Source organism: Miniopterus natalensis, chromosome 1, assembly GCF_054644295.1.
Source record: "Miniopterus natalensis isolate mMinNat1 chromosome 1, mMinNat1.hap1, whole genome shotgun sequence".
NCBI lineage: Eukaryota > Metazoa > Chordata > Mammalia > Chiroptera > Miniopteridae > Miniopterus > Miniopterus natalensis.
In genome coordinates this window covers 93928648-93955881 of record NC_142081.1, presented here as the reverse complement: position 1 = coordinate 93955881, position 27234 = coordinate 93928648, and positions in this window count along the sequence as shown.

Below are 27234 nucleotides of genomic sequence, written 5' to 3'. Positions count from 1 at the left end.
GTTTAGAGAGACGGTTAGGGTTACGATTGGACCTAGGGTTAGGGTTATGTTGAGGGCTAGGTTTAGAGAGACTGTGAGGGTTACGATTGGACCTAGGGTTAGAGTTATGTTGAGGGCTAGGGTTAGAGAGACGGTTAGGGTTACGAATCGACCTAGGGTTAGGGTTGTGTTCAGGGCTAGGGTTAGAGATCCGGTTAGGGTTACTATTGGACCTAGGGTTAGGGTTATGTTGAGGGCTAGGGTTAGAGAGACGGTTAGGGTTACGATTGGTCCTAGGGTTAGGGTTATGTTCAGGGCTAGGGTTAGAGATCCGGTTAGGGTTACGATTGGACCTAGGGTTAGGGTTATGTTGAGGACTATGGTTAGAGATCCGGTTAGAGTTACGATTGGACGTAGGGTTAGGGTTATGTTGAGGGCTAGGGTTAGAGAGACAGTTAGGGTTACGATTGGTCCTAGGGTTAGTGTGATGTTGAGGTCTAGCGTTATAGAGACGGTAGGGTTACCATTGGACCTAGGGTTAGGGTTATGTTGAGGGCTAGGGTTAGAGAGACGGTTAGGGTTACAATTGGACCTAGGGTTAGGGTTAAGTTCAGAGCTAGGGTTAGAGACCCGGTTAGGGTTACGATTGGACCTAGGGTTAGGGTTATGTTGAGGATTAGGGTTAGAGATCCGGTTAGGGTAACGATTGGACCTAGGGTTAGGGTTATGTTGAGGGCTAGGTTTAGAGAGACGGTTAGGGTTACGATTGGACCTAGGGATAGGGTTATGTTGAGGGCTAGGGTTAGAGAGACGGTTAGGGTTACGATTCGACCTAGGGTTAGGATTATGTTCAGGACTAGGGTTAGAGATCCGGTTAGGTTTACGATTGGACCTAGGGTTAGGGTTATGTTGAGGGCTAGGGTTAGAGAGACGGTTAGGGTTACGATTGGACCTAGGGTTAGGGTTATGTTGAGGGCTAGGGTTAGAGATCTGCTTAGGGTTATAATTGGACCTAGGGTTAGGGTTATGTTCAGGGCTAGGGTTAGAGATCCGGTTAGGGTTACGATTGGACCTAGGGTTAGGGTTATGTTGAGGACTATGGTTAGAGATTCGGTTAGGGTTACGATTGGACGTAGGGTTAGGGTTATGTTGAGGGCTAGGGTTAGAGAGACGGTTAGGGTTACGATTGGTCCTAGGGTTAGGGTTATGTTGAGGGCTAGGGTTAGAGAGACGGTAGGGTTACGATTGGACCTAGGGTTAGGGTTACGTTGAGGGCTAGGGTTAGAGAGACGGTTAGGGTTACGATCGGACCTAGGGTTAGGGTTATGTTGAGGGCTAGGGTTAGAGAGACGGTTAGGGTTACTATTGGTCCTAGGGTTAGGGTTATGTGGAGGGCTAGAGTTAGAGAGAGGGTTAGGGTTACGATTGGACCTAGGGTTAGGGTTATGTTGAGGGCTAGGGTTAAAGATCTCGTTAGGGTTACAATTGAACCTAGGGTTAGGGTTATGTTGAAGACTAGGGTTAGAGATCTGGTTAGGGTAACGATTGGACCTAGGGTTAGGGTTCTGTTGAAGGCTAGGTTTAGAGAGACGGTTAGTGTTATGATTGGACCTAGGGTTAGGGTTTTGTTGAGGGCTAGTGTTAGAGAGACGGTTAGGGTTACGATTGGTCCTAGGGTTAGGGTTATGTTGAGGGCTAGCGTTAGAGAGACGGTTATGGTTACGATTGGACCTAGGGTTAGGGTTATGTTGAGGGCTAGGGTTAGAGAGACGGTTAGGGTTACGATTCGACCGAGGGTTAGGGTTATGTTGAGGGCTAGGGTTAGAGAGACGGTTAGGGTTACGATTGTACCTAGGGTTAGGGTTATGTTGAGAGCTAGGGTTAGAGATCTGGTTAGGGTTACAATTGGACCTAGGGTTAGGGTTATGTTGAGGACCTGGGTTAGAGATCCGGTTAGGGTTATGATTGGACCTAGGGTTAGGGTTATGTTGAGGACTAGGGTTAGAGATCCGGTTAGGGTTACGATTGGACGTAGGGTTAGGGTTATGTTGAGGGCTAGGGTTAGAGAGATGGTTAGGGTTACGATTGGTCCTAGGGTTAGGGTTATGTTGAGGGCTAGCGTTAGAGAGACGGTTAGGGTTACGATTGGACCTAGGGTTAGGGTTATGTTGAGGGCTAGGGTTAGAGAGAAAGTTAGGGTTACGATTCGCCCTAGGGTTAGGGTCATGTTCAGGGCTAGGGTTAGAGATCCGGTTAGGGTTACGATTGCACCTCGGGTTAGGGTTATGTTGAGGGCTAGGGTTAGAGGGACGGTTAGGGTTACGATTGGAGCTAGGGTTAGGGTTATGTTGAGTGCTAGGGTTAGAGATCTGGTTAGGGTTACAATTGGACCTAGGGTTACGGTTATGTTCAGAGCTAGGGTTAGAGATCCGGTTAGGGTTACGATTGGACCTAGGATTAGGGTTATGTTGAGGACTAGGGTTAGAGATCCGGTTAGGGTTACGATTGGACCTATGGTTAGGATTATGTTGAGGGCTAGGTTTAGAGAGACGGTTAGGGTTATGATTGGACGTCGGGTTAGGGTTATGTTGCGGGCTAGCGTTAGAGAGACGGTGAGGGATACGATTGGACCTAGGGTTAGGGTTATGTTGAGGGCTAGGCTTAGAGATCCGGTTAGGGTTCCGATTGAACCTAGGGTTGGGGTTATGTTGAGGGTTAGAGTGAGAGATCCCGTTAGGGTTACAATTGGACCTAGGATTAGGGTTATGTTGAGGTCTAGGCTTAGAGATCCGGTTAGGGTTAAGATTGGACCTAGGGTTAGGGTTATGTTTAGGGCTAGAGTGAGAGATCCGGTTAGGGTTACGATTGGACCAAGGGTTAGGGTTTTGTTGATGGCTAGGGTTAGAGAGACGGTTAGGGTTACTATCGGACCTAGGGTTAGGCTTATGTTCAGAGCTCGGGTTAGAGATCCGGTTAGGGTTACGATTGGACCTAGGGTTAGGGTTATGTTGAGGGCTACGGTTAGAGATCTGGTTAGGGTTACAATTGGACCTAGGGTTAGGCTTATGTTCAGAGCTAGGGTTAGAGATCCGGTTAGGGTTACGATTGGACCTAGGGTTAGGGTTTTGTTGATGGCTAGGGTTAGAGAGACGGTTAGGGTTACGATTGGACCTAGGGTTAGGGTTAAGTTGAGGGCTAGCGTTAGCGATCTGTTTAGGGTTACAATTGGACCTAGGATTAGGGTTATGTTCAGAGCTAGGGTTAGAGATTCGGTTAGGGTTACGTTTGGACCTAGGGTTAGGGTTATGTTGAGGTCTAGGGTTAGAGATCCGGTTAGGGTAACGATTGGAGCTACGGTTGGGGTTCAGTTGAGGGCTAGGTTTAGAGAGACGGTTAGGGTTATGATTGGACCTAGGGTTAGGGTTATGTTGAGGGCTAGGGTTAGAGAGACGGTTAGGCTTACGATTGGTCCTAGGGTTACGGTTATGTTGAGGGCTAGCGTTAGAGAGACGGTTAGGGTTACGATTCGACCTAGGGTTAGGGTTATGTTCAGGGCTAGGGATTAGAGATCCGGTTAGGGTTACGATTGGACCTAGGGTTAGGGTTATGTTGAGGGCTAGGGTTAAAGATATGGTTAGGGTTACAATTGGACCTAGGGTTAGGGTTATGTTCAGGACCTGGGTTAGAGATCCGGTTAGGGTTACGATTGAACCTAGGGTTAGGGTTATGTTGAGGACTAGGGTTAGAGATCCGGTTAGGGTTACGATTGGACCTAGGGTTAGGGTTATGTTGAGGGCTAGGTTTAGAGAGACGGTTAGGGATACGATTGGACCTAGGGTTAGGGTTATGTTGAGGGCTAGGGTTAGAGATCCGGTTAGGGTTACGATTGGACCTAGGGTTAGGGTTATGTTGAGGGCTAGCGTTAGAGAGACGGTGAGGGATACGATTGGACCTAGGGTTAGGGTTATGTTGAGGGCTAGGCTTAGAGATCCGGTTAGGGTTCCGATTGGACCTAGGGTTGGGGTTATGTTGAGGGCTAGAGTGAGAGATCCGGTTAGGGTTACAATTGGACCTAGGGTTGGGGTTATGTTGAGGTCTAGGCTTAGAGATCCGGTTAGGGTTAAGATTGGACCTAGAGTTAGGGTTATGTTGAGGGCTAGGGTTAGAGAGACGGTTAGGGTTACGATTGGACCTAGGGTTAGGGTTATGCTGAGGGCTAGGGTTAGAGATCTGGTTAGGGTTAAAATTGGACGTAGGGCTAGGGTTATGTTCAGGCCTGCGTTAGAGATCCGGTTAGGGTTACGATTGGACCTAGGGTTAGGGTTAGTTGAGGGCTAGGGTTAGAGAGACGGTTAGGGTTACGATTGGACCTAGGGTTAGGGTTATGTTGAGGGCTAGGGTTAGAGATCTGGTTAGGGTTACAATTGGACCTAGGGTTAGGGTTATGATCAGGTCTAGGGCTAGAGATCCGGTTAGGGATATGATTGGACCTAGGGTTAGGGTTTTGTTGATGGCTAGGGTTAGAGAGACGGTTAGGGTTACGATTGGACCTAGGGTTAGGGTAATGTTGAGGGCTAGAGTGAGACATCCGGTTAGGGTTAAAATTGGACCTAGGGTTAGGGTTATGTTGAGGGCTATGGTTAGAGAGACGGTCAGGGTTATGATTGGACCCAGGGTTAGGGTTATGTTGACGGCTAGGGTTAGAGATCTGGTTAGGGTTACAATTGGACTTAGGGTTAGGCTTATGTTCAGAGCTAGGGTTAGAGATCCAGTTAGGGTTACGATTGGACCTTGGGTTAGGGTTATGTTGACTGCTAGGGTTACAGAGTCAGTTAGGGTTACGATTGGACCTAGGCTTAGGGTTATGATGAGGGCTAGGGTTAGAGATCTGGTTAGGGTTACAATTGGACCTAGGGTTAGGGTTAAGTTCAGAGCTAGGGTTAGAGATCCGGTTAGGGTTACTATTGGACCTAGGGTTAGGGTTATGTTGAGGACTAGGGTTAGAGATCCGGTTAGGGTAACGATTGGACCTAGGGTTAGGGTTCTGTTGAGGGCTAGGTTTAGAGAGACGCTTAGGGTTACGATTGGACCTAGGGTTAGGGTTATGTTGAGGGCTAGGTTTAGAAAGACGGTGAGGGTTACGATTGGACCTAGGGTTAGGGTTATGTTGAGGGCTAGGGTTAGAGAGACGGTTAGGGTTACGATTCGACCTAGGGTTAGGGTTATGTTCATGGCTAGGGTTAGAGATCCGGTTAGGGTTACGATTGGACCTAGGGTTAGGGTTATGTTGAGGGCTAGGGTTAGAGAGACGGTTAGGGTTACGATTGGACCTAGGGTTAGGGTTATGTTCAGGGCTTGGTTTAGAGATCCGGTTAGGGTTACGATTGGACCTAGGGTTAGGGTTATGTTGAGGACTATGGTTAGAGATCCGGTTAGGGTTACCATTGGACGTAGGGTTAGGGTTATGTTGAGGGCTAGGGTTAGAGAGACGGTTAGGGTTACGATTGGTCCTAGGGTTAGGGTTATGTTGAGGGCTAGCGTTAGAGAGACGGTAGGGTTACGATTGGACCTAGGGTTAGGGTTATGTTGAGGGCTAGGGTAAGAGAGACGGTTAGGGTTACGATTGGACCTAGGGTTAGGGTTATGTTGAGGGCTAGGGTTAGAGATCTGGTTAGGGTTACAATTGGACCTAGGGTTAGGGTTATGTTCAGGGCTAGGGTTAGAGATCCGGTTAGGGTTACGATTGGACCTAGGGTTAGGGTTTTGTTGATGGCTAGGGCTAGAGAGACGGTTAGGGTTACGATTGGACCTAGGGTTAGGGTTATTTTCAATGCTAGGTTTAGAGATCCGGTTAGGGTTACGATTAGACCTAGGGTTAGGGTTATGTTGAGGGCTAGGGTTACAGAGTCAGTTAAGGTTACGATTGGACCTAGGGTTAGGGTTATGATGAGGGCTAGGGTTAGAGATCTGGGTAGGGTTACAATTGGACCTAGGGTTAGGGTTAAGTTCAGAGCTAGGGTTAGAGAGACGGTTAGGGCTACGATTGGACCTAGGGTTAGGGTTATGTTGAGGGCTAGGGTTAGAGATCCTGTTAGGGTTACGATTGGACCTAGGGTTAGGGTTCTGTTGAGGGCTAGGTTTAGAGAGACGGTTAGGGTTACGATTGGACCTAGGGTTAGGGTTATGTTGAGGGCTAGGCTTAGAGATCCGGTTAGGGTTCCGATTGGACCTAGGGTTGGGGTTATGTTGAGGGTTAGAGTGAGAGATCCGGTTAGGATTACAATTGGACCTAGGGTTAGGGTTCTGTTGAGGGCTAGGTTTAGAGAGACGGTTAGGGTTATGATTGGTCCTAGGGTTAGGGTTATGTTGAGGGCTAGCGTTAGAGAGACGGTTAGGGTTACGATTCGACCTAGGGTTAGGGTTATGTTCAGGGCTAGGTATTAGAGATCCGGTTAGGTTTACGATTGCACCTAGGGTTAGGGTTATGTTGAGGACTAGGGTTAGAGATCCGGTTAGGGTTACGATTGGACCTAGGGTTAGGGTTATGTTGAGGGCTAGGTTTAGAGAGACGGTTAGGGCTACGATTGGACCTAGGGTTAGGGTTATGTTGAGGGCTAGGGTTAGAGATCCGGTTAGGGTTACGATTGGACCTAGGGTTAGGGTTATGTTGAGGGCTAAGGTTAGAAATCCGGTTAGGGTTACGATTGGACCTAGGGTTAGGGTTATGTTGAGGGCTAGGCTTAGAGATCCGGTTAGGGTTCCGTTTGGACCTACGGTTGGGGTTATGTTGAGGCCTAGAGTGAGAGATCCGGTTAGGGTTACAATTGGACCTAGGGTGAGGGTTATGTTCAGGTCTAGGCTTAGAGATCCGGTTAGGGTTAAGATTGGACCTAGGGTTAGGGTTATGTTGAGGGCTAGAGTGAGAGATCCGGTTAGGGTTACAATTGGACCTAGGGTTAGGGTTATGTTGATGGCTTGGGTTAGAGAGACGGTCAGGGTTATGATTGGACCCAGGGTTAGGGTTATGTTGACGGCTAGGGTTAGAGATCTGGTTAGGGTTACAATTGGACCTAGGGTTAGGCTTATGTTCAGAGCTAGGGTTAGAGATCCGGTTAGGGTTACGATTGGACGGAGGGTTATGGTTATGTTGAGGACTAGGGTTAGAGATCCGGTTAGGGTAACGATTGGACCTAGGGTTAGGGTTCTATTGAGGGCTAGGTTTAGAGAGACGGTTAGGGTTACGATTGGACCTAGGGATAGGGTTATGTTGAGGGCTAGGGTTAGAGAGACGGTTAGGGTTACGATTGGTCCTTGGGTTAGGGTTATGTTGAGGGCTAGCGTTAGAGAGACGGTGAGGGTTACGATTGGACCTAGGGTTAGGGTTATGTTGAGGGCTAGGGTTAGAGAGACGGTTAGGGTTTCGATTCGACCTAGGGTTAGGTTTATGTTCAGGGCTAGGGTTAGAGATCCGGTTAGGGTTACGATTGGACCTAGGGTTAGGGTTATGTTGAGGGCTAGGGTTAGAGAGAAGGTTAGGGTTACGATTGGACCTAGGGTTAGGGTTATGTTGAGGGCTAGGGTTAGAGATCTGGTTAGGGTTACAATTGGACCTAGGATTAGGGTAATGTTCAGGGCTAGGGTTAGAGATCCGGTTAGGTTTACTATTGGACCTAGGGTTAGGGTTATGTTGAGGACTATGGTTAGAGATCCGATTAGGGTTACGATTGGACGTAGGGTTAGGGTTATGTTGAGGGCTAGGGTTAGAGAGACGGTTAGGGTTACGATTGGTCCTAGGGTTAGGGTTATGTTGAGGACTAGGGTTAGAGAGACGGTAGGGTTAGGATTAGACCTAGGGTTAGGGTTATGTTGAGGGCTAGGGTTAGAAAGACGGTTAGGGTTACGGTTGGACCTAGGGTTAGGGTTATGTTGAGGGCTAGGGTTAGAGAGACGGTTAGGGTTACTATTGGTCCTAGGGTTAGGGTTATGTTGAGGGCTAGCGTTAGAGAGAGGGTTAGGGTTACTATTGGTCCTAGGGTTAGGGTTATGTTGAGGGCTAGGGTTAGAGAGACGGTTAGGGTTACGATTCGACCTAAGGTTAGGGTTATGTTCAGGGCTAGGGTTAGAGATCCGGTTAGGGTTATGATTGGACCTAGGGTTAGGGTTAGTTGAGGGCTAGGGTTAGAGAGACGGTTAGGGTTACGATTGGACCTAGGGTTAGGGTTATGTTGAGGGCTAGGGTTAGAGATCTGGTTAGGGTTACAATTGGACCTAGGGTTAGGGTTATGTTCAGGTCTAGGGTTAGAGATCCGGTTAGGGTTACGATTGGACCTAGGGTTAGGGTTTTGTTGATGGCTAGGGTTAGAGAGACGATTAGGGTTACGATTGGACCTAGGGTTAGGGTTATGTTGACGGCTAGGGTTAGTGATCTGGTTTGGGTTACAATTGGACGTAGGGTTAGGGTTATGTTCAGAGCTAGGGTTAGAGATCCGGTTAGGGTTACGATTGAACCTAGAGTTAGGGTTATGTTGAGGACTAGGGTTAGAGAGACGGTTAGGGTTACGATTGGTCCTAGGGTTAGGGTTATGTTGTGGGCTAGGTTTAGAGAGACGGTTAGGGTTATGATTGGACCTAGGGTTAGGGTTATGTTGAGGGCTAGGGTTAGAGAGACGGTTAGGGTTATGATTGGACCTAGGGTTAGGGTTATGTTGAGGGCCAGGGTTAGAGAGACGGTTAGGGTTACGATTGGCCCTAGGGTTAGGGTTATGTTGTGGGCTAGGTTTAGAGAGACGGTTAGGGTTACGATTGGACCTAGGGTTAGGGTTATGTTGAGGGCTAGGGTTAGAGATATGGTGAGGGTTACAATTGGACCTAGGGTTAGGGTTATGTACAGGACCTGGGTTAGAGATCCGGTTAGGGTTACGATTGAACCTAGGGTTAGGGTTATGTTGAGGACTAGGGTTAGAGATCCGGTTAGGGTTACGATTGGACCTAGGGTTAGGGTTATGTTGAGGGCTAGGTTTAGAGAGACGGTTAGGGCTACGATTGGACCTAGGGTTAGGGTTATGTTGAGGGCTAGGGTTAGAGATCCGGTTAGGGTTACGATTGGACCTAGGGTTAGGGTTATGTTGAGGGCTAGCGTTAGAGAGACGGTGAGGGATACGATTGGGCCTAGGGTTAGGGTTATGTTGAGGGCTAGGCTTAGAGATCCGGTTAGGGATCCGATTAGACCTAGGGTTGGGGTTATGTTGAGGGCTAGAGTGAGAGATCTGGTTAGGGTTACAATTGGACCTAGGGTTAGGGTTATGTTGAGATCTAGGCTTAGAGATCCGGTTAGGGTTAAGATTGGACCTAGGGTTAGTGTTATGTTGAGGGCTAGAGTGAGAGATCCGGTTAGGGTTACAATTGGACCTAGGGTTAGGGTTATGTTGATGGCTAGGGTTAGAGAGACGGTCAGGGTTACGATTGGACCTAGGGTTAGGGTTATGTTGAGGGCTAGGGTTAGAGATCTGGTTAGGGTTACAATTGGATCTATGGTTAGGGTTATGTTCAGGGCTAGGGTTAGAGATCCGGTTAGGGTTACGATTGGACCTAGGGTTAGGGTTTTGTTGATGGCTTGGGTTAGAGAGACGGTTAGGGTTACGATTGGACCTAGGGTTAGGGTTTTGTTGATGCCTAGGGTTACAGAGTCAGTTAGGGTTACGATTGGAACTAGGGTTAAGGTTATGATGAGGGCTAGTGTTAGAGATCTGGTTAGGTTTACAATTGGACCTAGGGTTAGGGTTAAGTTCAGAGCTAGGGTTAGAGATCCGGTTAGGGTTACGATTGGTCCTAGGGTTAGGGTTATGTTGAGGACTAGTGTTAGAGATCCGGTTAGGGTAACGATTAGACCTAGGGTTAGGGTTCTGTTGAGGGCTAGGTTTCGAGAGACGTGTAGGGTTACGATTGGACCTAGGGTTAGGGTTATGTTCAGGGCTAGGGTTAGAGATCCGGTTAGGGTTACGATTGGACCTAGGGTTAGGGTTTTGTTGATGGCTAGGGTTAGAGAGACGGTTAGGGTTCCATTGGACCTAGGGTTAGGGTTTTGTTGATGGCTAGGGTTACAGAGTCAGTTAGGGTTACGATTGGACCTAGGGTTAAGGTTATGATGAGGGCTAGTGTTAGAGATCCGGTTAGGGTTACGATTGGACCTAAGGTTAGGGTTATGTTGTGGACTAGTGTTAGAGATCCGGTTAGGGTAACGATTGGACCTAGGGTTAGGGTTCTGTTGAGGGCTAGGTTTAGAGAGACGGTTAGGGTTACGATTGGACCTAGGGATAGGGTTATGATGAGGGCTAGGGTTAGAGAGACGGTTAGGGTTACGATTGGTCCTAGGGTTAGGGTTATGTTGAGGGCTAGCGTTAGAGAGACGGTGAGGGTTACGATTCGACCTAGGGTTAGGGTTATGTTGAGGGCTAGGGTTAGAGAGACGGTTAGGGTTACTATTGGTCCTAGGGTTAGGGTTATGTTGAGGGCTAGCGTTAGAGAGATGGTTAGGGTTACGATTGGACCTAGGGTTAGGGTTATGTTGAGGGCTAGGGTTAGAGAGACGGTTAGGGTTACGATTCGACCTAGGGTTAGGGTTATGTTCAGGGCTAAGGTTAGAGATCCGGTTAGGGTTACAATTGGACCTAGGATTAGGGTAATGTTCAGGGCTAGGGTTAGAGATCCGGTTAGGTTTACTATTGGACCTAGGGTTAGGGTTATGTTGAGGACTATGGTTAGAGATCCGATTAGGGTTACGATTGGACGTAGGGTTAGGGTTATGTTGAGGGCTAGGGTTAGAGAGACGGTTAGGGTTACGATTGGTCCTAGGGTTAGGGTTATGTTGAGGACTAGGGTTAGAGAGACGGTAGGGTTAGGATTAGACCTAGGGTTAGGGTTATGTTGAGGGCTAGGGTTAGAAAGACGGTTAGGGTTACGGTTGGACCTAGGGTTAGGGTTATGTTGAGGGCTAGGGTTAGAGAGACGGTTAGGGTTACTATTGGTCCTAGGGTTAGGGTTATGTTGAGGGCTAGCGTTAGAGAGAGGGTTAGGGTTACTATTGGTCCTAGGGTTAGGGTTATGTTGAGGGCTAGGGTTAGAGAGACGGTTAGGGTTACGATTCGACCTAAGGTTAGGGTTATGTTCAGGGCTAGGGTTAGAGATCCGGTTAGGGCTATGATTGGACCTAGGGTTAGGGTTAGTTGAGGGCTAGGGTTAGAGAGACGGTTAGGGTTACGATTGGACCTAGGGTTAGGGTTATGTTGAGGGCTAGGGTTAGAGATGTGGTTAGGGTTACAATTGGACCTAGGGTTAGGGTTATGTTCAGGTCTAGGGTTAGAGATCCGGTTAGGGTTACGATTGGACCTATGGTTAGGGTTTTGTTGATGGCTAGGGTTAGAGAGACGATTAAGGTTACGATTGGACCTAGGGTTAGGGTTATGTTGAGGGCTAGGGTTAGTGATCTGGTTTGGGTTACAATTGGACGTAGGGTTAGGGTTATGTTCAGAGCTAGGGTTAGAGATCCGGTTAGGGTTACGATTGAACCTAGGGTTAGGGTTATGTTGAGGACTAGGGTTAGAGAGACGGTTAGGGTTACGATTGGTCCTAGGGTTAGGGTTATGTTGTGGGCTAGGTTTAGAGAGACGGTTAGGGTTATGATTGGACCTAGGGTTAGGGTTATGTTGAGGGCTAGGGTTAGAGAGACGGTTAGGGTTATGATTGGACCTAGGGTTAGGGTTATGTTGAGGGCCAGGGTTAGAGAGACGGTTAGGGTTACGATTGGCCCTAGGGTTAGGGTTATGTTGTGGGCTAGGTTTAGAGAGACGGTTAGGGTTACGATTGGACCTAGGGTTAGGGTTATGTTGAGGGCTAGGGTTAGAGATATGGTGAGGGTTACAATTGGACCTAGGGTTAGGGTTATGTACAGGACCTGGGTTAGAGATCCGGTTAGGGTTACGATTGAACCTAGGGTTAGGGTTATGTTGAGGACTAGGGTTAGAGATCCGGTTAGGGTTACGATTGGACCTAGGGTTAGGGTTATGTTGAGGGCTAGGGTTAGAGATCCGGTTAGGGTTACGATTGGACCTAGGGTTAGGGTTATGTTGAGGGCTAGCGTTAGAGAGACGGTGAGGGATACGATTGGGCCTAGGGTTAGGGTTATGTTGAGGGCTAGGCTTAGAGATCCGGTTAGGGATCCGATTAGACCTAGGGTTGGGGTTATGTTGAGGGCTAGAGTGAGAGATCTGGTTAGGGTTACAATTGGACCTAGGGTTAGGGTTATGTTGAGATCTAGGCTTAGAGATCCGGTTAGGGTTAAGATTGGACCTAGGGTTAGTGTTATGTTGAGGGCTAGAGTGAGAGATCCGGTTAGGGTTACAATTGGACCTAGGGTTAGGGTTATGTTGATGGCTAGGGTTCGAGAGACGGTCAGGGTTACGATTGGACCTAGGGTTAGGGTTATGTTGAGGGCTAGGGTTAGAGATCTGGTTAGGGTTACAATTGGATCTAGGGTTAGGGTTATGTTCAGGGCTAGGGTTAGAGGTCCGGTTAGGGTTACGATTGGACCTAGGGTTAGGGTTTTGTTGATGGCTTGGGTTAGAGAGACGGTTAGGGTTACGATTGGACCTAGGGTTAAGGTTATGATGAGGGCTAGTGTTAGAGATCTGGTTAGGTTTACAATTGGACCTAGGGTTAGGGTTAAGTTCAGAGCTAGGGTTAGAGATCCGGTTAGGGTTACGATTGGTCCTAGGGTTAGGGTTATGTTGAGGACTAGTGTTAGAGATCCGGTTAAGGTAACGATTAGACCTAGGGTTAGGGTTCTGTTGAGGGCTAGGTTTCGAGAGACGTGTAGGGTTACGATTGGACCTAGGGTTAGGGTTATGTTCAGGGCTAGGGTTAGAGATCCGGTTAGGGTTACGATTGGACCTAGGGTTAGGGTTTTGTTGATGGCTAGGGTTAGAGAGACGGTTAGGGTTCCATTGGACCTAGGGTTAGGGTTTTGTTGATGGCTAGGGTTACAGAGTCAGTTAGGATTACGATTGGACCTAGGGTTAAGGTTATGATGAGGGCTAGTGTTAGAGATCCGGTTAGGGTTACGATTGGACCTAAGGTTAGGGTTATGTTGTGGACTAGTGTTAGAGATCCGGTTAGGGTAACGATTGGACCTAGGGTTAGGGTTCTGTTGAGGGCTAGGTTTAAAGAGACGGTTAGGGTTACGATTGGACCTAGGGATAGGGTTATGATGAGGGCTAGGGTTAGAGAGACGGTTAGGGTTACGATTGGTCCTAGGGTTAGGGTTATGTTGAGGGCTAGCGTTAGAGAGACGGTGAGGGTTACGATTCGACCTAGGGTTAGGGTTATGTTGAGGGCTAGGGTTAGAGAGACGGTTAGGGTTACTATTGGTCCTAGGGTTAGGGTTATGTTGAGGGCTAGCGTTAGAGAGATGGTTAGGGTTACGATTGGACCTAGGGTTAGGGTTATGTTGAGGGCTAGGGTTAGAGAGACGGTTAGGGTTACGATTCGACCTAGGGTTAGGGTTATGTTCAGGGCTAAGGTTAGAGATCCGGTTAGGGTTACGATTGGACCTAGGGTTAGGGTTAGTTGAGGGCTAGGGTTAGAGAGACGGTTAGGGTTACGATTGGACCTAGGGTTAGGGTTATGTTGAGGGCTCGGGTTAGAGATCTGGTTAGGGTTACAATTGGACCTAGGGTTAGGGTTATGTTCAGGTCTAGGGTTAGAGATCCGGTTAGGGTTACGATTGGACCTAGGGTTAGGGTTTTGTTGATGGCTAGGGTTAGAGAGACGGTTAGGGTTACGATAGGACCTAGAGTTACGGTTATGTTGTGGGCTAGGGTTAGTGATCTGGTTAGGGTTACAATTGGACCTAGGGTTAGGGTTATGTTCAGAGCTAGGGTTAGAGATCCGGTTAGGGTTACGATTGGACCTAGGGTTAGGGTTATGTTGAGGACTAGGGTTAGAGATCCGGTTAGGGTAACGATTGGACCTAGGGTTAGGGTTCTGTTGAGGGCTAGGTTTAGAGAGACGGTTAGGGTTATGATTGGACCTAGGGTTAGGGTTATGTTGAGGGCTAGGCTTAGAGATCCGGTTAGGGTTCCGATTGGACCTAGGGTTGGGGTTATGTTGAGGGTTAGAGTGAGAGATCCGGTTAGGATTACAATTGGACCTAGGGTTAGGGTTCTGTTGAGGGCTAGGTTTAGAGAGACGGTTAGGGTTATGATTGGTCCTAGGGTTAGGGTTATGTTGAGGGCTAGCGTTAGAGAGACGGTTAGGGTTACGATTCGACCTAGGGTTAGGGTTATGTTCAGGGCTAGGTATTAGAGATCCGGTTAGGTTTACGATTGCACCTAGGGTTAGGGTTATGTTGAGGACTAGGGTTAGTGATCCGGTTAGGGTTACGATTGGACCTAGGGTTAGGGTTATGTTGAGGGCTAGGTTTAGAGAGACGGTTAGGGCTACGATTGGACCTAGGGTTAGGGTTATGTTGAGGGCTAGGGTTAGAGATCCGGTTAGGGTTACGATTGGACCTAGGGTTAGGGTTATGTTGAGGGCTAAGGTTAGAAATCCGGTTAGGGTTACGATTGGACCTAGGGTTAGGGTTATGTTGAGGGCTAGGCTTAGAGATCCGGTTAGGGTTCCGTTTGGACCTACGGTTGGGGTTATGTTGAGGCCTAGAGTGAGAGATCCGGTTAGGGTTACAATTGGACCTAGGGTGAGGGTTATGTTCAGGTCTAGGCTTAGAGATCCGGTTAGGGTTAAGATTGGACCTAGGGTTAGGGTTATGTTGAGGGCTAGAGTGAGAGATCCGGTTAGGGTTACAATTGGACCTAGGGTTAGGGTTATGTTGATGGCTTGGGTTAGAGAGACGGTCAGGGTTATGATTGGACCCAGGGTTAGGGTTATGTTGACGGCTAGGGTTAGAGATCTGGTTAGGGTTACAATTGGACCTAGGGTTAGGCTTATGTTCAGAGCTAGGGTTAGAGATCCGGTTAGGGTTACGATTGGACGGAGGGTTATGGTTATGTTGAGGACTAGGGTTAGAGATCCGGTTAGGGTAACGATTGGACCTAGGGTTAGGGTTCTATTGAGGGCTAGGTTTAGAGAGACGGTTAGGGTTACGATTGGACCTAGGGATAGGGTTATGTTGAGGGCTAGGGTTAGAGAGACGGTTAGGGTTACGATTGGTCCTTGGGTTAGGGTTATGTTGAGGGCTAGCGTTAGAGAGACGGTGAGGGTTACGATTGGACCTAGGGTTAGGGTTATGTTGAGGGCTAGGGTTAGAGAGACGGTTAGGGTTTCGATTCGACCTAGGGTTAGGTTTATGTTCAGGGCTAGGGTTAGAGATCCGGTTAGGGTTACGATTGGACCTAGGGTTAGGGTTATGTTGAGGGCTAGGGTTAGAGAGAAGGTTAGGGTTACGATTGGACCTAGGGTTAGGGTTATGTTGAGGGCTAGGGTTAGAGATCTGGTTAGGGTTACAATTGGACCTAGGATTAGGGTAATGTTCAGGGCTAGGGTTAGAGATCCGGTTAGGGTTACTATTGGACCTAGGGTTAGGGTTATGTTGAGGACTATGGTTAGAGATCCGATTAGGGTTACGATTGGACGTAGGGTTAGGGTTATGTTGAGGGCTAGGGTTAGAGATCCGGTTAGGGTTACGATTGGACCTAGGGTTAGGGTTAGTTGAGGGCTACGGTTAGAGAGACGGTTAGGGTTACGATAGGACCTAGGGTTAGGGTTATGTTGAGGGCTAGGGTTAGCGATCTGTTTAGGGTTACAATTGGACCTAGGGTTAGGGTTATGTTCAGAGCTAGGGTTAGAGATTCGGTTAGGGTTACGTTTGGACCTAGGATTAGGGTTACGTTGAGGACTAGGGTTAGAGATCCGGTTAGGGTAACGATTGGACCTAGGGTTAGGGTTCTGTTGAGGGCTAGGTTTAGAGAGACAGTTAGGGTTACGATTAGACCTAGGGTTAGGGTTATGTTGAGGGCTAGGTTTAGAGAGACTGTGAGGGTTACGATTGGACCTAGGGTTAGAGTTATGTTGAGGGCTAGGGTTAGAGAGACGGTTAGGGTTACGATTCGACCTAGGGTTAGGGTTGTGTTCAGGGCTAGGGTTAGAGATCCGGTTAGGGTTACGATTGGACCTAGGGTTAGGGTTATGTTGAGGGCTAGGGTTAGAGAGACGGTTAGGGTTACGATTGTTCCTAGGGTTAGGGTTATGTTCAGGGCTAGGGTTAGAGATCCGGTTAGGGTTACGATTGGACCTAGGGTTAGGGTTATGTTGAGGACTATGGTTAGAGATCCGGTTAGAGTTACGATTGGACGTAGGGTTAGGGTTATGTTGAGGGCTAGGGTTAGAGAGACAGTTAGGGTTACGATTGGTCCTAGGGTTAGGGTTATGTTGAGGTCTAGCGTTATAGAGACGGTAGGGTTACGATTAGACCTAGGGTTAGGGTTATGTTGAGGGCTAGGGTTAGAGAGACGGTTAGGTTACGATTGGACCTAGGGTTAGGGTTATGTTGAGGGCTAGGGTTAGAGAGACGGTTAGGGTTACTGTTGGTCCTAGGGTTAGGGTTATGTTGAGGGCTAGCGTTAGAGAGACGGTTACGGTTACGATTGAACCTAGGGTTAGTGTTATGTTGAGGGCTAGGGTTAGAGATCTGGTTAGGGTTACCATTGGACCTAGGGTTAGGGTTATGTTCAGGGCTAGGGTTAGAGATACGGTAAGGGTTACGATTGGACCTAGGGTTAGGGTTTTGTTGATGGCTAGGGTTAGAGAGACGGTTAGGGTTACGATTGGACCTAGGGTTAGGGTTATTTTCAGTTCTAAGGTTAGAGATCCGGTTAGGGTTACGATTGGACCTAGGGTTAGGGTTATGTTGAGGGCTAGGGTTACAGAGTCAGTTAGGGTTACGATTGGACCTAGGGTTAGGGTTATGATGAGGGCTAGGGTTAGAGATCTGGTTAGGGTTACAATTGGACCTAGGGTTAGGGTTAAGTTCAGAGCTAGGGTTAGAGACCCGGTTAGGGTTACGATTGGACCTAGGGTTAGGGTTATGTTGAAGACTAGGGTTAGAGATCCGGTTAGGGTAACGATTAGACCTAGGTTAGGGTTATGTTGAGGGCTAGGTTTAGAGAGACGGTTAGGGTTACGATGGGACCTAGGGATAGGGTTATGTTGAGGGCTAGGGTTAGAGAGACGGTTAGGGTTACGATTCGACCTAGGGTTAGGGTTATGTTGAGGGCTAGGGTTAGAGATCTGCTTAGGGTTATAATTGGACCTAGGGTTAGGGTTATGTTCAGGGCTAGGGTTAGAGATCCGGTTAGGGTTACGAATGGACGTAGGGTTAGGGTTATGTTGAGGGCTAGGGTTAGAGAGACGGTTAGGGTTACGATTGGTCCTAGGGTTAGGGTTATGTTGAGGGCTAGGGTTAGAGAGACGGTAGGGTTACGATTGGACCTAGGGTTAGGGTTACGTTGAGGGCTAGGGTTAGAGAGACGGTTAGGGTTACGATCGGACCTAGGGTTAGGGTTATGTTGAGGGCTAGGGTTAGAGAGACGGTTAGGGTTACTATTGGTCCTAGGGTTAGGGTTATGTGGAGGGCTAGAGTTAGAGAGAGGGTTAGGGTTACGATTGGACCTAGGGTTAGGGTTATGTTGAGGGCTAGGGTTAAAGATCTGGTTAGGGTTACAATTGGACCTAGGGTTAGGGTTATGTTGAAGACTAGGGTTAGAGATCCGGTTAGGGTAACGATTGGACCTAGGGTTAGGGTTCTGTTGAAGGCTAGGTTTAGAGAGACGGTTAGGGTTATGATTGGACCTAGGGTTAGGGTTTTGTTGAGGGCTAGGGTTAGAGAGACGGTTAGGGTTACGATTGGTCCTAGGGTTAGGGTTATGTTGAGGGCTAGCGTTAGAGAGACGGTTATGGTTACGATTGGACCTAGGGTTAGGGTTATGTTGAGGGCTAGGGTTAAGAGACGGTTAGGGTTACGATTCGACCTAGGGTTAGGGTTATGTTGAGGGCTAGGGTTAGAGAGACGGTTAGGGTTACGATTGTACCTAGGGTTAGGGTTATGTTGAGGGCTAGGGTTAGAGATCTGGTTAGGGTTACAATTGGACCTAGGGTTAGGGTTATGTTGAGGACCTGGGTTAGAGATCCGGTTAGGGTTATGATTGGACCTAGGGTTAGGGTTATGTTGAGGACTAGGGTTAGAGATCCGGTTAGGGTTACGATTGGACGTAGGGTTAGGGTAATGTTGAGGGCTAGGGTTAGAGAGACGGTTAGGGTTACGATTGGTCCTAGGGTTAGGGTTATGTTGAGGGCTAGGTTTAGAGAGACGGTAGGGTTACGATTGGACCTAGGGTTAGGGTTACGTTGAGGGCTAGGGTTAGAGAGACGGTTAGGGTTACGATCGGACCTAGGGTTAGGGTTATGTTGAGGGCTAGGGTTAGAGAAACGGTTAGGGTTACTATTGGTCCTAGGGTTAGGGTTATGTGGAGGTCTAGAGTTAGAGAGAGGGTTAGGGTTACGATTGGACCTAGGGTTAGGGTTATGTTGAGGGCTAGGGTTAAAGATCTGGTTAGGGTTACAATTGGACCTAGGGTTAGGGTTATGTTGAAGACTAGGGTTAGAGATCCGGTTAGGGTAACGATTGGACCTAGGGTTAGGGTTCTGTTGAAGGCTAGGTTTAAAGAGACGGTTAGGGTTATGATTGGACCTAGGGTTAGGGTTTTGTTGAGGGCTAGGGTTAGAGAGACGGTTAGGGTTACGATTGGTCCTAGGGTTAGGGTTATGTTGAGGGCTAGCGTTAGAGAGACGGTTATGGTTACGATTGGACCTAGGGTTAGGGTTATGTTGAGGGCTAGGGTTAGAGAGACGGTTAGGGTTACGATTCGACCTAGGGTTAGGGTTATGTTGAGGGCTAGGGTTAGAGAGACGGTTAGGGTTACGATTGTACCTAGGGTTAGGGTTATGTTGAGGGCTAGGGTTAGAGATCTGGTTAGGGTTACAATTGGAACTAGGGTTAGGGTTATGTTGAGGACCTGGGTTAGAGATCCGGTTAGGGTTATGATTGGACCTAGGGTTAGGGTTATGTTGAGGACTAGGGTTAGAGATCCGGTTAGGGTTACGATTGGACGTAGGGTTAGGGTTATGTTGAGGGCTAGGGTTAGAGAGATGATTAGGGTTATGATTGGACCTAGGGTTAGGGTTATGTTGAGGACTAGGGTTAGAGATCCGGTTAGGGTTACGTTTGGACCTAGGGTTAGGGTTACGTTGAGGACTAGCGTTAGAGATCCGGTTAGGGTAACGATTGGACCTAGGGTTAGGGTTCTGTTGAGGGCTAGGTTTAGAGAGACGGTTAGGGTTACGATTGGACCTAGGGTTAGGGTTATGTTGAGGGCTAGGTTTAGAGAGACTGTGAGGGTTACGATTGGACCTAGGGTTAGAGTTATGTTGAGGGCTAGGGTTAGAGAGACGGTTAGGGTTACGAATCGACCTAGGGTTAGGGTTGTGTTCAGGGCTAGGGTTAGAAATCCGGTTAGGGTTACTATTGGACCTAGGGTTAGGGTTATGTTGAGGGCTAGGGTTAGAGAGACGGTTAGGGTTACGATTGGTCCTAGGGTTAGGGTTATGTTCAGGGCTAGGGTTAGAGATCCGGTTAGGGTTACGATTGGACCTAGGGTTAGGGTTATGTTGAGGACTATGGTTAGAGATCCGGTTAGAGTTACGATTGGACGTAGGGTTAGGGTTATGTTGAGGGCTAGGGTTAGAGAGACAGTTAGGGTTACGATTGGTCCTAGGGTTAGTGTGATGTTGAGGTCTAGCGTTATAGAGACGGTAGGGTTACCATTGGACCTAGGGTTAGGGTTATGTTGAGGGCTAGGGTTAGAGAGACGGTTAGGGTTACAATTGGACCTAGGGTTAGGGTTAAGTTCAGAGCTAGGGTTAGAGACCCGGTTAGGGTTACGATTGGACCTAGGGTTAGGGTTATGTTGAGGATTAGGGTTAGAGATCCGGTTAGGGTAACGATTGGACCTAGGGTTAGGGTTATGTTGAGGGCTAGGTTTAGAGAGACGGTTAGGGTTACGATTGGACCTAGGGATAGGGTTATGTTGAGGGCTAGGGTTAGAGAGACGGTTAGGGTTACGATTCGACCTAGGGTTAGGTTTATGTTCAGGACTAGGGTTAGAGATCCGGTTAGGTTTACGATTGGACCTAGGGTTAGGGTTATGTTGAGGGCTAGGGTTAGAGAGACGGTTAGGGTTACGATTGGACCTAGGGTTAGGGTTATGTTGAGGGCTAGGGTTAGAGATCTGCTTAGTGTTATAATTGGACCTAGGGTTAGGGTTATGTTCAGGGCTAGGGTTAGAGATCCGGTTAGGGTTACGATTGGACCTAGGGTTAGGGTTATGTTGAGGACTATGGTTAGAGATTCGGTTAGGGTTACGATTGGACGTAGGGTTAGGGTTATGTTGAGGGCTAGGGTTAGAGAGACGGTTAGGGTTACGATTGGTCCTAGGGTTAGGGTTATGTTGAGGGCTAGGGTTAGAGAGACGGTTAGGGTTACGATCGGACCTAGGGTTAGGGTTATGTTGAGGGCTAGGGTTAGAGAGACGGTTAGGGTTACTATTGGTCCTAGGGTTAGGGTTATGTGGAGGGCTAGAGATAGAGAGAGGGTTAGGGTTACGATTGGACCTAGGGTTAGGGTTATGTTGAGGGCTAGGGTTAAAGATCTCGTTAGGGTTACAATTGAACCTAGGGTTAGGGTTATGTTGAAGACTAGGGTTAGAGATCTGGTTAGGGTAACGATTGGACCTAGGGTTAGGGTTCTGTTGAAGGCTAGGTTTAGAGAGACGGTTAGGGTTATGATTGGACCTAGGGTTAGGGTTTTGTTGAGGGCTAGTGTTAGAGAGACGGTTAGGGTTACGATTGGTCCTAGGGTTAGGGTTATGTTGAGGGCTAGCGTTAGAGAGACGGTTATGGTTACGATTGGACCTAGGGTTAGGGTTATGTTGAGGGCTAGGGTTAGAGAGACGGTTAGGGTTACGATTCGACCGAGGGTTAGGGTTATGTTGAGGGCTAGGGTTAGAGAGACGGTTAGGGTTACGATTGTACCTAGGGTTAGGGTTATGTTGAGGGCTAGGGTTAGAGATCTGGTTAGGGTTACAATTGGACCTAGGGTTAGGGTTATGTTGAGGACCTGGGTTAGAGATCCGGTTAGGGTTATGATTGGACCTAGGGTTAGGGTTATGTTGTGGACTAGGGTTAGAGATCCGGTTAGGGTTACGATTGGACGTAGGGTTAGGGTTATGTTGAGGGCTAGGGTTAGAGAGATGGTTAGGGTTACGATTGGTCCTAGGGTTAGGGTTATGTTGAGGGCTAGCGTTAGAGAGACGGTTAGGGTTACGATTGGACCTAGGGTTAGGGTTATGTTGAGGGCTAGGGTTAGAGAGAAAGTTAGGGTTACGATTCGGCCTAGGGTTAGGGTCATGTTCAGGGCTAGGGTTAGAGATCCGGTTAGGGTTACGATTGCACCTCGGGTTAGGGTTATGTTGAGGGCTAGGGTTAGAGGGACGGTTAGGGTTACGATTGGAGCTAGGGTTAGGGTTATGTTGAGTGCTAGGGTTAGAGATCTGGTTAGGGTTACAATTGGACCTAGGGTTACGGTTATGTTCAGAGCTAGGGTTAGAGATCCGGTTAGGGTTACGATTGGACCTAGGATTAGGGTTATGTTGAGGACTAGGGTTAGAGATCCGGTTAGGGTTACGATTGGACCTATGGTTAGGATTATGTTGAGGGCTAGGTTTAGAGAGACGGTTAGGGTTATGATTGGACGTCGGGTTAGGGTTATGTTGCGGGCTAGCGTTAGAGAGACGGTGAGGGATACGATTGGACCTAGGGTTAGGGTTATGTTGAGGGCTAGGCTTAGAGATCCGGTTAGGGTTCCGATTGAACCTAGGGTTGGGGTTATGTTGAGGGTTAGAGTGAGAGATCCGGTTAGGGTTACAATTGGACCTAGGATTAGGGTTATGTTGAGGCCTAGGCTTAGAGATCCGGTTAGGGTTAAGATTGGACCTAGGGTTAGGGTTATGTTTAGGGCTAGAGTGAGAGATCCGGTTAGGGTTACGATTGGACCAAGGGTTAGGGTTTTGTTGATGGCTAGGGTTAGAGAGACGGTTAGGGTTACTATCGGACCTAGGGTTAGGCTTATGTTCAGAGCTCGGGTTAGAGATCCGGTTAGGGTTACGATTGGACCTAGGGTTAGGGTTATGTTGAGGGCTACGGTTAGAGATCTGGTTAGGGTTACAATTGGACCTAGGATTAGGCTTATGTTCAGAGCTAGGGTTAGAGATCCGGTTAGGGTTACGATTGGACCTAGGGTTAGGGTTTTGTTGATGGCTAGGGTTAGAGAGACGGTTAGGGTTACGATTGGACCTAGGGTTAGGGTTAAGTTGAGGGCTAGGGTTAGCGATCTGTTTAGGGTTACAATTGGACCTAGGATTAGGGTTATGTTCAGAGCTAGGGTTAGAGATTCGGTTAGGGTTACGTTTGGACCTAGGGTTAGGGTTATGTTGAGGTCTAGGGTTAGAGATCAGGTTAGGGTAACGATTGGACCTACGGTTGGGGTTCAGTTGAGGGCTAGGTTTAGAGAGACGGTTAGGGTTATGATTGGACCTAGGGTTAGGGTTATGTTGAGGGCTAGGGTTAGAGAGACGGTTAGGCTTACGATTGGTCCTAGGGTTACGGTTATGTTGAGGGCTAGCGTTAGAGAGACGGTTAGGGTTACGATTCGACCTAGGGTTAGGGTTATGTTCAGGGCTAGGGATTAGAGATCCGGTTAGGGTTACGATTGGACCTAGGGTTAGGGTTATGTTGAGGGCTAGGGTTAAAGATATGGTTAGGGTTACAATTGGACCTAGGGTTAGGGTTATGTTCAGGACCTGGGTTAGAGATCCGGTTAGGGTTACGATTGAACCTAGGGTTAGGGTTATGTTGAGGACTAGGGTTAGAGATCCGGTTAGGGTTACGATTGGACCTAGGGTTAGGGTTATGTTGAGGGCTAGGTTTAGAGAGACGGTTAGGGATACGATTGGACCTAGGGTTAGGGTTATGTTGAGGGCTAGGGTTAGAGATCCGGTTAGGGTTACGATTGGACCTAGGGTTAGGGTTATGTTGAGGGCTAGCGTTAGAGAGACGGTGAGGGATACGATTGGACCTAGGGTTAGGGTTATGTTGAGGGCTAGGCTTAGAGATCCGGTTAGGGTTCCGATTGGACCTAGGGTTGGGGTTATGTTGAGGGCTAGAGTGAGAGATCCGGTTAGGGTTACAATTGGACCTAGGGTTGGGGTTATGTTGAGGTCTAGGCTTAGAGATCCGGTTAGGGTTAAGATTGGACCTAGAGTTAGGGTTATGTTGAGGGCTAGGGTTAGAGAGACGGTTAGGGTTACGATTGGACCTAGGGTTAGGGTTATGCTGAGGGCTAGGGTTAGAGATCTGGTTAGGGTTACAATTGGACGTAGGGCTAGGGTTATGTTCAGGCCTGCGTTAGAGATCCGGTTAGGGTTACGATTGGACCTAGGGTTAGGGTTAGTTGAGGGCTAGGGTTAGAGAGACGGTTAGGGTTACGATTGGACCTAGGGTTAGGGTTATGTTGAGGGCTAGGGTTAGAGATCTGGTTAGGGTTACAATTGGACCTAGGGTTAGGGTTATGATCAGGTCTAGGGCTAGAGATCCGGTTAGGGATATGATTGGACCTAGGGTTAGGGTTTTGTTGATGGCTAGGGTTAGAGAGACGGTTAGGGTTACGATTGGACCTAGGGTTAGGGTAATGTTGAGGGCTAGAGTGAGACATCCGGTTAGGGTTAAAATTGGACCTAGGGTTAGGGTTATGTTGATGGCTATGGTTAGAGAGACGGTCAGGGTTATGATTGGACCCAGGGTTAGGGTTATGTTGACGGCTAGGGTTAGAGATCTGGTTAGGGTTACAATTGGACTTAGGGTTAGGCTTATGTTCAGAGCTAGGGTTAGAGATCCAGTTAGGGTTACGATTGGACCTTGGGTTAGGGTTATGTTGACTGCTAGGGTTACAGAGTCAGTTAGGGTTACGATTGGACCTAGGCTTAGGGTTATGATGAGGGCTAGGGTTAGAGATCTGGTTAGGGTTACAATTGGACCTAGGGTTAGGGTTAAGTTCAGAGCTAGGGTTAGAGATCCGGTTAGGGTTACTATTGGACCTAGGGTTAGGGTTATGTTGAGGACTAGGGTTAGAGATCCGGTTAGGGTAACGATTGGACCTAGGGTTAGGGTTCTGTTGAGGGCTAGGTTTAGAGAGACGCTTAGGGTTACGATTGGACCTAGGGTTAGGGTTATGTTGAGGGCTAGGTTTAGAAAGACGGTGAGGGTTACGATTGGACCTAGGGTTAGGGTTATGTTGAGGGCTAGGGTTAGAGAGACGGTTAGGGTTACGATTCGACCTAGGGTTAGGGTTATGTTCATGGCTAGGGTTAGAGATCCGGTTAGGGTTACGATTGGACCTAGGGTTAGGGTTATGTTGAGGGCTAGGGTTAGAGAGACGGTTAGGGTTACGATTGGACCTAGGGTTTGGGTTATGTTCAGGGCTAGGGTTAGAGATCCGGTTAGGGTTACGATTGGACCTAGGGTTAGGGTTATGTTGAGGACTATGGTTAGAGATCCGGTTAGGGTTACCATTGGACGTAGGGTTAGGGTTATGTTGAGGGCTAGGGTTAGAGAGACGGTTAGGGTTACGATTGGTCCTAGGGTTAGGGTTATGTTGAGGGCTAGCGTTAGAGAGACGGTAGGGTTACGATTGGACCTAGGGTTAGGGTTATGTTGAGGGCTAGGGTAAGAGAGACGGTTAGGGTTACGATTGGACCTAGGGTTAGGGTTATGTTGAGGGCTAGGGTTAGAGATCTGGTTAGGGTTACAATTGGACCTAGGGTTAGGGTTATGTTCAGGGCTAGGGTTAGAGATCCGGTTAGGGTTACGATTGGACCTAGGGTTAGGGTTTTGTTGATGGCTAGGGCTAGAGAGACGGTTAGGGTTACGATTGGACCTAGGGTTAGGGTTATTTTCAATGCTAGGTTTAGAGATCCGGTTAGGGTTACGATTGGACCTAGGGTTAGGGTTATGTTGAGGGCTAGGGTTACAGAGTCAGTTAGGGTTACGATTGGACCTAGGGTTAGGGTTATGATGAGGGCTAGGGTTAGAGATCTGGGTAGGGTTACAATTGGACCTAGGGTTAGGGTTAAGTTCAGAGCTAGGGTTAGAGAGACGGTTAGGGCTACGATTGGACCTAGGGTTAGGGTTATGTTGAGGGCTAGGGTTAGAGATCCTGTTAGGGTTACGATTGGACCTAGGGTTAGGGTTCTGTTGAGGGCTAGGTTTAGAGAGACGGTTAGGGTTACGATTGGACCTAGGGTTAGGGTTATGTTGAGGGCTAGGCTTAGAGATCCGGTTAGGGTTCCGATTGGACCTAGGGTTGGGGTTATGTTGAGGGTTAGAGTGAGAGATCCGGTTAGGATTACAATTGGACCTAGGGTTAGGGTTCTGTTGAGGGCTAGGTTTAGAGAGACGGTTAGGGTTATGATTGGTCCTAGGGTTAGGGTTATGTTGAGGGCTAGCGTTAGAGAGACGGTTAGGGTTACGATTCGACCTAGGGTTAGGGTTATGTTCAGGGCTAGGTATTAGAGATCCGGTTAGGTTTACGATTGCACCTAGGGTTAGGGTTATGTTGAGGACTAGGGTTAGAGATCAGGTTAGGGTTACGATTGGACCTAGGGTTAGGGTTATGTTGAGGGCTAGGGTTAGAGATCCGGTTAGGGTTACGATTGGACCTAGGGTTAGGGTTATGTTGAGGGCTAGCGTTAGAGAGACGGTGAGGGATACGATTGGGCCTAGGGTTAGGGTTATGTTGAGGGCTAGGCTTAGAGATCCGGTTAGGGATCCGATTAGACCTAGGGTTGGGGTTATGTTGAGGGCTAGAGTGAGAGATCTGCTTAGGGTTACAATTGGACCTAGGGTTAGGGTTATGTTGAGATCTAGGCTTAGAGATCCGGTTAGGGTTAAGATTGGACCTAGGGTTAGTGTTATGTTGAGGGCTAGAGTGAGAGATCCGGTTAGGGTTACAATTGGACCTAGGGTTAGGGTTATGTTGATGGCTAGGGTTAGAGAGACGGTCAGGGTTACGATTGGACCTAGGGTTAGGGTTATGTTGAGGGCTAGGGTTAGAGATCTGGTTAGGGTTACAATTGGATCTAGGGTTAGGGTTATGTTCAGGGCTAGGGTTAGAGATCCGGTTAGGGTTACGATTGGACCTAGGGTTAGGGTTTTGTTGATGGCTTGGGTTAGAGAGACGGTTAGGGTTACGATTGGACCTAGGGTTAGGGTTTTGTTGATGGCTAGGGTTACAGAGTCAGTTAGGGTTACGATTGGACCTAGGGTTAAGGTTATGATGAGGGCTAGTGTTAGAGATCTGGTTAGGTTTACAATTGGACCTAGGGTTAGGGTTAAGTTCAGAGCTAGGGTTAGAGATCCGGTTAGGGTTACGATTGGTCCTAGGGTTAGGGTTATGTTGAGGACTAGTGTTAGAGATCCGGTTAGGGTAACGATTAGACCTAGGGTTAGGGTTCTGTTGAGGGCTAGGTTTCGAGAGACGTGTAGGGTTACGATTGGACCTAGGGTTAGGGTTATGTTCAGGGCTAGGGTTAGAGATCCGGTTAGGGTTACGATTGGACCTAGGGTTAGGGTTTTGTTGATGGCTAGGGTTAGAGAGACGGTTAGGGTTCCATTGGACCTAGGGTTAGGGTTTTGTTGATGGCTAGGGTTACAGAGTCAGTTAGGGTTACGATTGGACCTAGGGTTAAGGTTATGATGAGGGCTAGTGTTAGAGATCCGGTTAGGGTTACGATTGGACCTAAGGTTAGGGTTATGTTGTGGACTAGTGTTAGAGATCCGGTTAGGGTAACGATTGGACCTAGGGTTAGGGTTCTGTTGAGGGCTAGGTTTAGAGAGACGGTTAGGGTTACGATTGGACCTAGGGATAGGGTTATGATGAGGGCTAGGGTTAGAGAGACGGTTAGGGTTACGATTGTTCCTAGGGTTAGGGTTATGTTGAGGGCTAGCGTTAGAGAGACGGTGAGGGTTACGATTCGACCTAGGGTTAGGGTTATGTTCAGGGCTAAGGTTAGAGATCCG